The following is a 13,851-nucleotide window of genomic DNA, read 5'->3' on the forward strand; positions in this document are numbered from 1 at the left end:
TCTCAGAGTGGAGGAAAACAAACAAATATTTTAAAAGTATTGAGAGCTTTTACAAAGTAAGATGGATATGGTCACATGAATTTTACCTTTTTATTGTCGTCCAGTAATTATAATTATCATTAAATGATACTAATTATGTTAAAATTATATAATGATCATGGAGATAGGTAAGCGTTTTTGAGCACTTACTCTGTACTCTAGGCAGTGTACTAAACCAATTAAATCTTATTTAATCCTCAATAGGATTATTGTCATATGAGAGAGAGAGAAACTGAGACTGAGGAAAGTTTAGAAATTGTACAAGCTCATTCAGTAGTATGGAGTGAAGACAGGACAGTCCTCCACGAGTGCACATTCAACCGCCCTTGTCCCAGTCATGAATTAGACTCAGCTTACAGAAAGCAATGGAGATTAAGAAGATGAAGTAACTAGCTGAGGTCCTACGAAACCATGTAGCAGTGTTCCCTGAATACCCATGTGCCCTGTACTTGTTAGATCCCTTCTCCTACAGTTAAGTGAGGTTAGGGGACTAGTGCTGGACAAACGGATCTGATAGAAATTCATGTGTGTCACGTCCAGACAGAAGTAGTTAAGACCCACAAAACCTGCAGACTCTCTTTAGAAATGGTGGCCTCACAAAATACAGGTAGTTTGGATTGTTAAGTGACCCAAGGGTTCAGTTGCTCAAAATCCATAAGAATTTTCTTAAGGAGCAAGCAAATTTTAAGCAAAGTTTAAAGTATTGTATGACTTAATCCTCATATCATGTTAAATGCTTGGTTTCGCTCGGTCCTCACATCAACAGTGGAAGGTAAGAACTAACATGATGAGAGGGTTTCTTTCCTTCACAAGGTCACGTTATTCCATATTTCCAAAGCTGTCCTGTTAGCCTGGATCCTCTGTCTCTTAGGTCTTTATTCTCAACGCTCTGCAAATTAAGGAGACATGGAAGTCCACAGGAGCTGGTTACGACCATGTGGTGTCACCGCTTAGTTTTAGTTGAACAATTTCTGGAACTTTCAGGACCTGCTTCTCTCTTTTCCTACTTGTATCTGTCTTTTCTCACTAACTTCACTGGGCAGGCACTGACATCAGCTTCTCTTTCCACACTCAGCCTCATCCGGGAGACAGATTTATTCAGGGCATATTAAATTATTCAAGAAAACAGAGAAGATTTTGGTGTATAGGGCATCTGATCTAGAGTATAACCAACCCTGAACTTACTTGACTACACGCCAAGTCTGTCTACTGTCCATCTTGACAGGAGATCATACCTAAGAAGAGTACAAATAAAACAAAACAAAATCAAAGTATTAATGAGAATTAAGTGATATGATTCTATTGTTTTCTTTATAGACAGCCTACAGTGATAATTTGTATGTCTACCATTTACATCGAAATCCTAGGGAGAAAACCTAAGAGTGGTCCCAAATGTAATCAATCAACACACTGCCCAGTGATTCTTTGATGCCCATGATCAGCTTTCTTTTCCATTGCCACATGGGTTATTCTAAACAAGCTACTTCCTCTCACGACCCTTCCAAACCCTATTCCAGCAGCCAATACTGATGCAGCTGCCTTCTATGTGACTAGGTGCTGGGAACGCAAAGATGAAGACATATTTTCTGATTTCAAAGAGCACATATCCTATTGGGGAATTATGTTTAAGTAAGCACTCCCCCTTGCGGGGGGGGCTGAAGGAATTTCTAGAGAAGGTTTTGAAATTTTTTATGAAGATAAATACAAGAGCTGAATAATAACATGCAAATTGTAAAGGTTCACAGCAATGGTTTCATTGAGCCACATGTTTTGGAAAGGATGATGGGCCAGTGAGTTAGAGAAAAAAATATTTTCCAGCTAAAATTATTTGAAAATAAAGAGCACTAAAAGAGGTTTGGGGAAATTTCTCAGTTTCATATATAATTACTTACTCTTTCATACATCAAGTTCTATCCCAGTTAATGTACAACCGTGGCTGAGTGTATTTTCTCTATTTGTTGTTGATTTATTGCAGTGATCCATATCAGTTAGACTTTGAACGTGTGTGTGTGTGTGTGTGTGTGTGTGTTTACTATCTAGAAGTTGGATGACCACCTCTTTCTGCTTCGCTAAGGGGATTCTTGCATAGAAAAAGGAGTGCCGTAAGATGAAAACTTTCAATGTAGAGCATTACTTGCTCAATGCTGCAGTATTTCACATCCGCTGTTCTAACACTAATGCTCTGAAAGAACCATGGCCTTAACAAACTGACCAAGTCAGATTCTTATTGGCGATAACTGAAGATTTTGTTTTCTGGACCAGGGAATAATGAGACTTGTTTTAACTAAGAGTGTGTACAGACCTATGAACTCATTTGTCCTAACCTTGATCTGGTTTTCAATCTTTAATTAACCATTAATTACCATTATCTCCATGAAGCATTTTCCCTTTCATTTCTAGCACTTAAAAACTTTGACTTTGACTTTTTCCCCTCAGAAAACTACCTAGTGCAATTCTTTTCTATAATGTATAGTGTTGTCTGGCAATAAACTGATCTTTTAAAATATTTCTGTGTGCATGTTCACTTGGGAAAGTAGTGGACAGGATTAAATGACTCTTTGAGACCCAGACCAAAGGGAAGCAATGGTTGAAGAGAGCCCCTCGATGCGCCAGGTTCTGTGCTATGGGCTTTACGATTTCCTCATTCAACTTTACAACTGCTCTAAGAGTCGTGTATCATTTTACCAATTCTCACTAGTGAAGACACCGAAGATCAGGGAGTAACAAGGTCTTGGCCTATGGTGACACAGTGAACAAGAGTTTTGTCAAATAACCGTGATGATTCCTAGTTCTCGGCTCTTCTACTAAGAGCCAGGTCTAAAACTAGACATGTTTGAATACGAAACCTCTGCTCTTTCTTTTATACCTGTGTTTTCCTACCCTCCTCCAGCCTCAGCAGAGTTAAGGGATGAAGGATTCCGTTAGTAATGATGGTTCACAGTGGGCATTGTATTCAACTGAGAAGTTCAGGCACTCCCTGAGCAAAGCATCAAAACTTTCATGATGCAGGCGGTGTGTGAGTGTGTGTGTGGGGGGAAACATGGAGATTTACAAAATCTCTTCAATGATCCTGATGTGGCCCTTCCTCGTAGTGTTCAGATCACTACTTTATATTGTCCTGCCTCCATGAAGACACTCTTACGTAAACAGTTGTAACTTAGATCTAGGAGGAATAGGATGGTGAAATCCATATTCCAGTTGATGAAGGTAGAAATCTAACTAAATGAGAAATATGAAGTTGTGTAAACATTTCAGTCAAATGTTTTTAACTGAGAACGTGTTACTACAGAAAGAAAGTTTGGAAAGTCTTCCTTGGACTTCCCAAAGGAGTTTGGACACCAAGAAAACAGCAGCCCTCAGGCTCGGACACCTCTGTTTCCTAGTCTCCTAAAGTACCGTGAATATATCTTAATTTGCTTCTCAATGTTTTTCTAGTAGGTGCCCTTGTGAAAAAAAATTAGCATATAGTTTTGGAAGAATCAAATTAAAAATTCTTCAAATATAAAAATCATAAAAGCAGAATACAACACAAAACACCACATTTTTGTCTCTCCTCTTTTTGACTTGTTTGAAGTTTATTGTAAACAAAATTTAATTTCAAAGAAATCAGATTAAAATATCTATCATACACCACATTAAACGGGAGTCAAGATGGCAGCGTAGGCAGACTCGGAACTCACCTCCTCCCATGGACACAGCCAATTTACAACTACTCGTGGGAAAATTACCCCTGAGACAGAACTGAAAACTGGATGAGAGGAACTCCTGCAACAACGGACAATCCTAACTGAGGTGGAAGAGGCAGAGACTCCCTTCCGGAGAGGAATAACGCCGCCTTCACAAGCCACCAGCTTCACGGCCGCCGGGAGCAGCTCACAGGTCCGCAGCCCTCGCTGGAGGCGTGGGGCCCTGAGCCGGGAGCGCCCCCGCTGTGGGCATTTTGTGGACCCAGCACAATCGACACTAGCGGCATAATATCTGACTGTGCCTGCTACTAAAGCACTGGGGAGCACCCCCAGAAAACCCGGTTCACAAAGAAACTAAAACTGGCTCTTAAAGGGCCCGCGCGCAAACTCACCCGTTTCAGAAAGCATCCTAAAATCACCAGAAAGAAAGGTGTACAGTGCTTTGGTGACAAGAGAGTCACCTAATAGGTCCTGAGTGCATCTCGGTGAGGGGTGAGACCTCTCCAGGGACTGGGACATTGGCGGCAGCCATTGTTGTGGCCTGGTGTGGGCGTGCTGACACAGACGCCATTGGAGTTCTCCCTGAGGCCTGCTAGCCCAGGGTCTGCCCCACCCGCTAGAGCACCGATTTAATCCAGCTCAGCCAGGGCGGGCAGCCCACCCTAGAGACTGGCCTCACCCAACAATAAGCCCTCAGGCAACTTGTGGGCCTGCATAGATTGGTGACTGGATTCTCTGCAGCCTGGCAACTGAGCCGACTTGAGAGGGGCAGGGTGTGCACAAGGAGCGGGTGGAGAGTGTGGGGCGGTGGCGGAGTGTGTGGGGCTCCCGCCGTGGAGAGACTGGGTCCACATGGGGAGGTCGGGGCGCTCACACGGGGCAGGACTGTGTTGACTGTGTGTGTGGACCTGTGGGCGGCAGGGCTTCTCAGCCGCAGAAGACTTGTGCTTCTCAAAGACCCACATAGGAGGTTTCCTCCACCTTCCAAAACCTGAAACAATTGGGTGCTCCTGTGCCTGAGGCCAGCCCCACCAAGCTGCAATCCTCAGAGAGCTGACAAGAGACCTAATAGGCTAGAGGCTTACAGCAATTGTAAGGCCCTGAGCCTAACAACCTGCCACGCTGGGGGCCTACTCACTTAAAAGAAATACTGCAACACAAATGTGGTATTAGGACTTGCAGCCAACTGTGCTGGGGCTCCCCACACCTGATAAAGAGACTGAAGGGCCCACAACAACTACAAGCAGCTGAGCATTACAACAGCTTGCCAGGAGCATAACTCGGCCTCCCTGGGCACCTACAGGGAGAGCAAACACGCCACAATAGAAGGACACACGTAGCCCACATAGGGGTCACCCCTGGAACATTGAGAACTGAGGGAAGCACACTGGAAGCCTCCTAAGGCATCACTTACATAAGGTCACCTATCCAAGAGCAGGAGACGTAGCTGACCTACCTAATACATAGACACAGGCACAGGGAAAGAGGCAAAATGAAGAGGCAAAAGAATACATTCCAAGTGAGGGAACAGGACAAAACCCCAGAAAAGGAACTAAGTGAAACAAAAATGAGCAACCTACCTGAGAGAGAGTTCAAACTAAGAGTGTTAAGGATGCTCACTGATCTGGGGAGAAGAATAGACGAACTCAGTGAGAATGTCAACAACGAAATGGAAGGTATAAAAAAGAACCAATCAGAAATGAAGAATACAATACTGGAAATGAAAAATTCACTAGAGGGACTCAAAAGCAGAGTAGAGGATACAGAAAAACGGATCTGTGAGCTGGACGAAAGACTAGAATAAATTACCCGAGGTGAACAGGTAAAAGAGAAAAGAATTAAAAAGAGTGAGGACAGTCTAAGGGACCTCTGGGACAACATCAAGCGCACTAACATCCGTGTTATAGGTGTCTCGGAAGGAGAAGAGCGAGACAAGGGGTCAGAGAATCTATTTCAAGAAATAATAGATGAAAACTTCCCTAACCTAAGGAAGGAAACAGACATCCAGGTACAGGAATCACAGAGAGCCCCAAACAAGTTAAACCCAAAGAGGTCCACACCAAGACACATCATAATCAAAATGTCCAGAATTAAAGATAAAGAGAGAATCCTAAAAGCTGCAAGAGAATGTCAAGTTACATACAAAGGAAACCCCATAAGACTATCAGCTGACTTCTCAGCAGAAACCTTACAGGCTAGAAGAGAATGGCATGATATATTTAAAGTGCTAAAAGGAAAAAACTTACAGCCAAGAATACTCTACCCAGCAAGGTTATCATTCAAAATGGAAGGAGAGATCAAAATTTTCCCAGATAAGCAAAAATTAAAGGAGTTTGTCACCAAGAAACCAGTGCTACAAGAAATGTTAAAAGGACTGATTTAAGGGGAAAAGATAAGACCACAAATAGGAAAAATTATCTATTTCCATGATTAGAACGTAATGGATACAAATGCACAACAAAGAGGTTAGATATGATATCAAAAACATGAGGGAGGAGGGGAGTTAAAGAGTACAGCTTTCAGACAGAGGTCAAACTAAAGTGACCATCAATTCTGTATAGAAGAAGAAAGGAACAGAGAAGGACTACTAAAACACTGAGAAAAAAAAAAAAAGTTAAAAAATGGCAGTAAGTACATACTTATCAATAGCTACTTTAAACGTCAATGGACTAAATGCTCCAATTAAAAGGCATACGGTGGCTGACTGGATAAAAAAAACAAGACCCATATATATGCTGCATACAAGAGACACACTTCAGACCTAAAGACCCTCACAAACTGAAAGTGAAGGGATGGAAAAAGATACTCCATGCAAATGGCAATGAAAAGAAAGCTGGGGTAGCAGTACTCATATCAGACAAAATAGACTTTAAAACAAAAACTGTAAAAAGAGACAAAGAAGGGCATTACATAATGATCAAGGGAACAATCCAACAAGACGATATAACACTTGTAAATATCTACGCGCCCAATGTAGGTGCACCTAAATATATAAAGCAATTATTAACAGACATAAAAACAGAAATAGAGAGTAACACAATAATAGTAGGGGACTTTAACACTCCACTTACACCAACGGATAGATCATCCAAACAGAAGATCAATAAGGAAACATTGGCCTTAAACGACACACTACAACAGATGGACCTAGTAGAAATATACAGAGCATTTCATCCAAAAACCGAAGAATACACGTTCTTTTCAAAGGCACATGGAACATTCTCCAGGATTGATCACATATTAGGCCACAAAACAAGTCTCCATAGATTTAAGAAGATTGAAATAATACCAAGCATCTTTTCTGACCACAACGGTATGAAACTAGAAATCAACTATAGGAAGAAAATCAGAAAAGCCACAAATACGTGGAGATTAAACAAAACGCTACTGAACAACGACTGGGTTAACGAAGAAATCAAAGAAGAAATCAAAAAATACCTGGAGACAAATGAAAATGAAAATACGACATGCCAGAATTTATGGGATACAGCAAAAGCAGTTCTAAGAGGGAAGTTTATAGCGATACAGGTCTATCTCAACAAACAAGAAAAATCTCAAATAAACAATCTAACAATGCACCTGAAGGAACTGGAAAAAGAAGAACAAACAAAGCCCAAAATCAGTAGAAGAAGGGAAATAATAAAAATCAGAGCAGAAATAAATGAAATAGAGACCAAAAACCAATAGAAAAAATTAATAAAACCAAGAGCTGGTTCTTTGAAAAGATCAACAAAATTGACAAACCTTTAGCTAGACTCACCAAGAAAAAAAGAGAGAATGCACAAATAAGTAAAATCAAAATGAAAGAGGAGAGGTTACAACAGACACCTCAGAAATACAAAAGATTATAAGAGAATACTATGAAAAGCTATATGCCAACCAATTCGACAATCTGGAAGAAATGGATAAATTCTTAGAATCATACAACCTTCCAAAACTGGATCAAGAAGAAGTAGAGAATTTGAATAGACCAATCACCAGTAAGAAAATCGAAACAGTAATCATAAACCTCCCCAAAAATAAAAGTCCAGGACCAGACGGCTTCCCTGGTGAATTCTACCAAACATGCAAAGAAAACTTAATACCTATCCTTCTCAAACTCTTCCAAAAAATTGAGGAGGAGGGAAGCTCCCTAACTCATTCTACGAAGCTGACATTACCCTGATACCAAAACCAGACAAGGACAACACAAAAAAAGAAAATTACAGGCCAATATCACTGATGAACATCGATGCAAAAATCCTCAACAAAATACTAGCAAATCGCATACAACAATACGTTAAAAAGATTATACACCAGGGGCCGGCCCGGTGGCGCAAGCAGTTAAGTGTGCGCGCTCCGCTGCGGCGGCCCGGGGTTCGCTGGTTCGGATCCCGGGCGCGCACCGACGCACTGCTTGGCAAGCCATGCTGTGGCGGCGTCCCATATAAAGTGGAGGAAGATGGGCACAGATGTTAGCCCAGGGCCGTCTTCCTCAGCCAAAAAAGAGGAGAATTGGCGGATGTTAGCACAGGGCTGATCTCCTCACAAAAAAAAAAAAAAAAAAAAAAAAAGATTATACACCATGATCAAGTGGGATTTATTCCAGAGATGCAGGGATGGTTTAACGTTCGCAAATCAATCAACGTAATACACCACATTAATAAAATGAAGAATAAAAATCACATGATCATCTCAATAGATGCAGAGAAAGCATTTGACAAGATACAGCATCCATTTATGATAAAAACTCTGAATAAAATGGGTACAGAAGGAAAGTACCTCAACATAATAAAGACCATATATGAGAAACCCACAGCTAATATCATCCTCAATGGTGAAAAACTGAAAGCCATCCCTCTAAGAACAGGAACCAGACAAGGATGCCCACTGTCACCACTCCTGTTTAACATAGTACTGGAAGTCCTAGCCAGAGCAATCAGGCAAGAGAAAGAAATAAAAGGGATCCAAATTGGAAAGGAAGAAGTGAAACTGTCACTATTTGCAGATGACATGATTTTATATATAGAAAACCCTAAAGAATCCACCAGAAAACTGTTAGAAGTAATAAACGAATATGATAAAGTTGCAGGATACAAAATCAACACACAAAAATCAGTTTCATTTCTGTACACTAACAACGAAGTAGCAGAAAGAGAAATTAAGAATACCATCCCATTTGCAATTGCAACAAAAAGAATAAAATACCTAGGAATAAACTTATCCAAAGAGGTGAAAGATCTGTATACCGAAAACTATAAAACATTGCTGAAAGAAATTGAAGAAGACACAAAGAAATGGAAAGATGTTCCGTGCTCTTGGATTGGAAGAATTAACATAGTTAAGATGTCCATACTTCCTAAAGCCATCTATAGATTCAATGCAATCCCTATCAAAGTTCCAACAACATTTTTCACAGAAATAGAACAAAGAATCCTAAAATTTATATGGAACAACAAAAGACCCCAAATAGACAAAGGAATCCTGAGAAAAAAGAACACAGCTGGAGGTATCACACTCCCTGATTTCAAAATATACTACAAAGCTAGAGTAACCAAAACAGCATGGTACTGGCACAAAAACAGACGCACAGATCAATGGAATAGAATCGAAAACCCAGAAATAAACCCACACATCTATGGACAGCTAATCTTTGACAAAGGAGCCAAGATCATACACTGGGGAAAAGAAAGTCTCTTCAACAAATGGTGTTGGGAAAACTGGATAGCCACATGCAAAAAAATGAAAGTAGACCCTTACTTTACACCATACACAAAAATTAACTCCAAATGGATTAAAGACTTGAATGTAAGACCTGAAACTATGAAACTTCTAGAAGAAAACATAGGCAGTACGCTCTTTGACATCGGTCTTAGCAACATCTTTTCAAACACCATGTCTGACCGGGCAAGAGAAACAATAGAAAAAATAAACAAATGGGACTACATCAAACTAAAAAGCTTCTGCACAGCAAAGGAAACCATCAACAAAACGAAAAGACAACCTAACAATTGGGAGAAGATATTTGCAAACCATACATCTGATAAGGGTTTAATCTCCAAAATATATAAAGAACTCATGCATCTCAACAACAAAAAAACTAACAACCCAATAAAAAAATGGGCAAACGACCTGAACAGACGTTTCTCCAAAGAAGATATACAGATGGCCAACAGACACATGAAAAGATGTTCAAAATCACTATCAGGGAAATGCAAATCAAAACTACAATGAGATATCACCTCACGCCGATCAGAATGGCTATAATTAACAAGACAGGAAACAACATGTGTTGGAGAGGATGTGGAGAAAAGGCAACTCTCTTACGCTGCTGGTGGGAGTGCAAACTGGTGCAGCCACTATGGAAAACAATATGGAGATTCTTCAAAAAATCAAGGATAGAACTACCATATGATCCAGCTATTCCACTGCTGGGTATTTATCCAAAGAACTTGAAAACACCAATTTGCAAAGGTACATGTACCCCTGTGTTCATTGCAGCATTACTCACAATAGCCAAGACTTGGAAGCAACCTAAGTGCCCATCAAGGGACGAATGGATAAAGAAGATGTGGTATATATACACAATGGAATACTACTCAGCCATAAGAAACGATGAAATCCAGCCATTTGTGACAACATGGATGGACATTGAGGGTATAATGCAAAGTGAAATAAGTCAGAGGGAGAAGGTCAAATACCGTATGATTTCCTTCATTAAGTAGTAGATAATAACAACAATAAACAAACACATAGGGACAGAGATTGGATTGGTGGTTACCAGAGGGGAAGGGGGGAGGGAGGAGAGTGAAAGGGATAATTCGGTACATGTGTGTGGTGATGGGTTGTAATTAGTATTTTGGTGGTGAACATGATGTAATATATGCAGAAATAGAAGTACAATGATGTACACCTGAAATTTTTACAATGTTATAAACCAATGTTACTGCAATAAACAAAAAATTAAAAAAAAAATAGAAATTTCTAGTTAGCGACAAATTTAACCTTATCAAGCACGCCTGGTTTAGGGCAAATGGGAATACGAAAATTTAATTCCTTCTCTTTAACGTGTTAGTATTATTATTATTTTTTTTTTTGCTATAACACTACTAATTTACGAGAAGGAGATTTTTAACACAAATCTTTGAAGAAAATTCAGAAGCAACATGGTGAAAGAATGGCAGGATCAGCAGCCTGCTGTGCGGCAGCTCCAGAAAGGCGAGCTCCTCACAAACGTCACGTTGTGGCCAGGCCAATGTGAATCTGCAGACGGAGTGTGTTAGAAAGCAAGGAGCTGGATTTCCATCCCAGGAAAATCAAGACCCAGAGAGCCAGATAAAACCTCCACTCCATCCTAGTCCACCTCATAAATGTGCTTGGCATTCTAAAACAAGACCCCACAATAGAACACCGCACTGGACTATTATGTTAACATTTCATAGACGAGGTAACTGAAACTTACATCATTGCTAGCTATGTGATGATAATGGAGATCTTGACACAATTACTCCACCTAGAACACAGGCACACTGATACTTATCTGTCATGTTATTGTTTGCGTTACTTTAGGTGATGGACTTAGAGAGCTTAGCATAGGTTTTGACACACAGGTAGCCATCAATAAATGGTAAGATCATAGCTCATGTTATATTGCTGTTCATTTTATTCATATTTTTATTCTTGTTATTACAGCGAGTATAGGACACAATCAAGATTCAAGCCCAGCTGCGTCTGCACCCATCTGTGTGTTTCATCTCCCCACGCTGCTGCCCAGACCGAGACACTGAGGGAACCAAAAGTTCAGCATTTGAATATAGTCGTTCATGGACATCATAGGCCCCTCAGAACTTGTCACAGGAACAAGAAAGGCCATGTTTGTATAGGGAAGGAAGGGCAGGGGGACAAAGGCATACTGACTATTGGGTGTCAAAGCCTTCTTTTCTTCATTCCTTATGAAATAATCTTGTTATGATTTTGCAAATGGATAAGAGATAACACAAAAATTAGTCCCTCTAAACAGAATTTTAAAGGAGAGCAGCTTGAACAGAATCATAAAGAACCAGTCAGTGTGGCACAGCTTTGCCCACTGTCCACCTGGGTCACATTCTTCCTTGGGGACAACAGCCTCTAGAAAAGATTTATGCAGCCAGGCCTCCAGCAGGTGGCTGCGGGAAACGCCTCCTTCCTTCTCTATGAGGAAATATTGGGTAGAGACAGCATGGTGGGGAGTGTAAGTGTCTGAGAGGAAGGCAGTGCATTCAATGGTAAAATAGCACACACTGTTTACAGCTTTACTGAGGTATAATCGATATACAAAAAGAACAGCACCTATTTACACAATTTGATGTGTATATACCTGTGATAGCATCACCACAATCAAAGTAATAAACAAAATCATCACCTCCAAGTCTCCTTGTGTCTCTTTGCTTTGTTGTGTGTGGTAAGAATACTTAACATGAGATCTACCCTCATAACATATTTTGTTATATAAATATGTTATATAAATATTTTGTTATATAAGTGTACAAAACTGTCTAGTTAACTATAGGCGCTATGTTGCACAACAGATCTCTAGAATTTATTCAGCGTGTGTAATGTAACTTTATACCCATGGAACAACAACTTCCCATTTCCCCTGCCCCCATCCCCTAGAAGCCACCATTCTACCCTCTGCTTCTATAAGTTCGACAGTTTTATACTTATTCATATCAGTGAAATCATGCAGAATTTGTCCTTCTGTGACTAATTTATTTCACTTAGCATAATGTCTTCCAGGTCCATCCATATTGTTGCAAACAGGAAGATTTCCTTCTTTTTTAAGGTTGAATAACATTAAATTGTATGTACATCCCACAATTTCTTTATCCATTTATCTGTAGATGGACATTTGGCTTGTTCTCATATCTTGGCTGTTGGGAACAATGCTGTAATGAACATGGGAGTGCAGGTATCTCTTCAAGATCTTGATTTCAATTATTTTGATATATACCCAGGAGTGAGATGCTGGATCACTTGGTAGCACTATTTTTAATTTTTTGAGGAACTACCATACCATTTTCCATAGCGGCTGCATCATTTTGCATTCTCATCAACAGGGTCCGCGCGTTTCGATTTTTCCACATCCTTGCCAATACTTGTTGTCTTGTGTTTTTCGATAATAGACATCCTAATAGATGTGAGGAGATATCTCATTGTGGTTTTGATTTCCATTTCCCTGATGATTAGTGGCATTGAGCATCCTTTCATATATCTGTTAGCCAGTTGATTATCTGCTTAGCAAACCCTAAGGTTTCTGCAAAAGAAACTCTTAGAATTAATAAACACATTCAATAAAGTTGCAAGGTATAAAATCAACATACAAAAATCAGTTGTGTTTCTATATACCAATAATGAACTACCGAAAAAGAAAATTAAGAAAGAATCCCATTTACAATAGCATCAAAAGGAATAATATACTCAACAATAAACTTAACAATGGAGGTAAAAGACTCGTACACTGAAAACTGTAATACATTCACGAAAAAAATTAAAGAAGACACAAATAAATCGGAAGATATCCCATGTTCATGGAGTGGAAGCCTTAATATTGTTAAAATGTCCATACTACCCAAAGTTATACATAGATTCAATGTGATTCCCATCAAAATCCGAATAGTATTCCTTACAGAAATAGAAAAATAAATCTTAAAATTCACCTGGAACAATAAAAGACCCAGAATTAGCCAAAGCAAGCTTGAGAAAAAGAACAAAGCTGGAGGCATCACACTTCTTGATTTTAAAATGCACTGCAAAGCTACAGTAATTACAACAGCATGGTACTGGCATAAAGAGAGACATACAGACCAATGGAACAGAATAGAGAGCCTAGAAATAAACCCACATGTGTATGGTCAACTAATTTTTGACAAGGGCACCAAGACTACTCAATAGGAAAAGGGTAGTCTCTTCAACAAATGGTGCTGTGAAAACTAGATATTCACAGGCAAAGGAATGAAATTGGACTCCTATTTTACAACATACACACAAATCCATTTAAAATGGTTTAAAGACATAAACATAAGATCCAAAACTGTAAAACTCCTAGAAGAAGAGATGGGAGAAAGGCTTCGAGACATTGGTCTTGGCAATGATTCTTTTGGATATGACC

The sequence above is a fragment of the Diceros bicornis genome, chromosome 2, assembly GCF_020826845.1.
Source record: "Diceros bicornis minor isolate mBicDic1 chromosome 2, mDicBic1.mat.cur, whole genome shotgun sequence".
NCBI lineage: Eukaryota > Metazoa > Chordata > Mammalia > Perissodactyla > Rhinocerotidae > Diceros > Diceros bicornis.